The sequence below is a fragment of the Carcharhinus amblyrhynchos genome, unplaced genomic scaffold (genome assembly GCF_965287045.1).
Source record: "Carcharhinus amblyrhynchos unplaced genomic scaffold, sCarAmb.v2.hapA scaffold_740, whole genome shotgun sequence".
Taxonomy (NCBI): domain Eukaryota; kingdom Metazoa; phylum Chordata; class Chondrichthyes; order Carcharhiniformes; family Carcharhinidae; genus Carcharhinus; species Carcharhinus amblyrhynchos.
Genome location: NW_027650480.1, coordinates 57,132 through 59,889, shown reverse-complemented (window position 1 = coordinate 59,889; position 2,758 = coordinate 57,132).

Below are 2,758 nucleotides of genomic sequence, written 5' to 3'. Positions count from 1 at the left end.
AAAAAGGTGGGGGGGGGGGGGGTGAGGAGGGGGCTCCAGGGAAGGGGTAAAGGCAAGGGGAGGAGGAGGGAGGAGGGAGGAGGGAGGGGTCGGAGGGGGGGGGGTTGCAGTGCGAGCCACCAGCAGAATGCGAGGCAAGATGCTGGGGCTCCAGACACACACGCACAGACTCACCTTTCAGCAGTGGGAGGGGAGTCAGCTCCACCTGGCTGCTCTGGTACCTGAACTGCGAGGATCCGTGCGACCGGCGCTGCCGAGCGCGGCGAACTGACTTCCGACTGAAACCGTCAACCTTCTCGGCCGCCGTCACCGGCGAGGTGACCTTGGGCTCCATCGGAGCGACCGGGAGGGGAGGGGTGGGGGAATCCGGGGTCCGGGCCGCAGTGGGGGGTAGCGGGAGCAGGAGCGGGGAGTAGAAGCCAACTGTCTCTGGCTCTCGCTGCCTCGGGATAAGCCAGTCGCGGGGCTGGCCACTCACTCCCCGACCGATCCCATTCCCAACTTCCAAAAAAAAAAGGGAAAAAAGAAATCCGCTCGGGAGCGACAAGATTCCAGTGCACGGGGCTCAGGTTCTCCTCTTTCTCCCACGGGACAAAACAAAAATCACCAACGACCGCCTCTCCTCAAAAAATTCCGGCGTTCCCGACTTCAGGGCAATTCCAAGGAGTTCCTAAAATCCTGTCCTCATTGTGGAGTATTCCTCAGCCGCGTTTATTTCCCACTCCGAAACTTTGGGAATGTTTCCGTCGAGTTTCCGGGCAAGAATTCCCTCGCCTACAGCCGAAATCCGTTGCACTTTTCCCAGGATTCTGGCTTATTCCCACGATTTCTTGCGGTTTTTCCCGACCCTGGATTCTGGCACGGCAGCTGGTGCTGTCTCTTGGCTTTTCCGCTATCCCGGGGTTGAGTGGGATCCCTGCCTTCCGGCCCTCAGCCGTCACTATTCCCTACACCGGGATTACCCCGACGGTCCGAGGATTGGTGCCGCGCTCCGGAACTGGGAGCGGGATGTTTCGCTGGTGGGATTTAGCTCAGTAATTCCAGTCCTGTTCTCGGCATTCCGTTCGAAACTATATTCTCCTGTTCCTGTGATCGGGATTAGTTCAGCACTCCCGCTCCTGCAGTCGGGATGAGCTCAAATGTTCCCAGTAGTCAATGTTCCCAGTCTTGGAATCAGGATGAGCTCAATATTCCCAGACTTGTAGTGGAGATCAGTCAATATTTCCAATCTTGTGCCTTGGATTAGCCCAATATTCCCAGTCCTGTAATCAGGAATAGCTCAATATTCCCAGTCCTGTAACCCAATACTCTGTCCTGTAGTTTAATTTTGCAAAATATTCGCAGGCACGTGGCAGAGGCGAGTCACTATTCCCAGTCTTGTAGTTGGGATGATCAGAACATTCCCAGATTTGTACTGGACATCAGTCAATATTGCCAGTCTTGCTGTTGGGATTAGCTCAATAATCCCAGTCTTGCATTGGGATTAGCTCAATATTCCTAGTCCTGTGGTTGGGATTAGCTCAATATTCCCAGTCCTGTAGCGGACATCAGGCAATATTCCCGGCCCTGCAGCTTTTGGGGGACGGGTCGGGAACACTGACCCTGGGATTGGGGACGAGCTGGGTGCTGTCCAGCAGTGGGCGAGTGTGGGGATGCTCCCTCCGTGTGCCAGGTTGGCTGGGCAGGCGGATGCACTCAGCAGGGTGCAGGGTGCTGCCTGCCTTGGCCGCAGGGTGCTGCTGCCTGCCTTACTTGCTCAGGTTGCTGGGTGCCACCTGCCCTGGGTGCAGGGTGCCCTGGGTCCTAATTGCCCCTGGGTGCAGGGTGCCCTGGGTCCTACCTGTGCCAGGTGGCCTGGGTGCAGGTTGCCCTGGATGCCTGGGGTGCAGGGTGCCCAGGGTCCTACCTGTGCTGGGTGGCCTGGGTGGGTGCAGGGTGCCCTGGGTCCTACCTGTGCTGGGTGCAGGGTGCCCTGGGCCCTACCTGTGCCAGGTGGCCTGGGTGCAGGGTGCCCTGGGCCCTACCTGTTGTCTCCTACCTGCCCTGCCCTAGCTGCTGGCCCTCCTGTAGGCCGCCGGCGCCGCCACAATGTAGCACTGCAGCCGCGCGCTGACACAATGTAACCCCCCCGCCCCGCCCACGCCACGTGACCTCCCCCTCCGCTCTCCGCGCCCGCCCATTGGCCCGCTATATCCGGCACCTGCGTCACCCCGCATTCGCATTACCTCATCCGCCGCCCACCCGCCAGCGCGCAGGCGCCGATCGGCCCCCACACGCCCAACCGCTCCGGGCCCACAGCGCGCAGGCGCTGCCCGGCCCTCCCCCCCCCCACCAAAATCCCGGCCCGCAGTACGCAGGCGCCGTCGGGTCTAAGTCCATAGCGCAGGCGCCGCCCGGCCCGGCCTCCCAGCCCACAGTGCGCAGGCGCCGCCAGGCCTAAGTCCATAGCGCAGGCGCCGCCCGGCCCGGCTGCCCAGCCCACAGTGCGCAAGCGCCGCCAGATCACAGTCCATAGCGCGCAGGCGCCGCCCGGCCGAGCCTCCCAGCCCACAATGCGCAGGCCCCTGCCGCCGAGCCTGCTGGGAGTTGTAGTCCTCTCCCTTCAGTTGGGTTGCCAACTCTCCAGGGCTCCCCGGGAGACACCAAGGGATGAAAGGCCAAACTCCAGGAGAGTTGAGAACAGAAACATCTACACAAAGATTGTGCTGCCTCCCCCTCCCTCTCCCTTCCCCTCCTCTCCCCTACCCCCTTCCTGGCC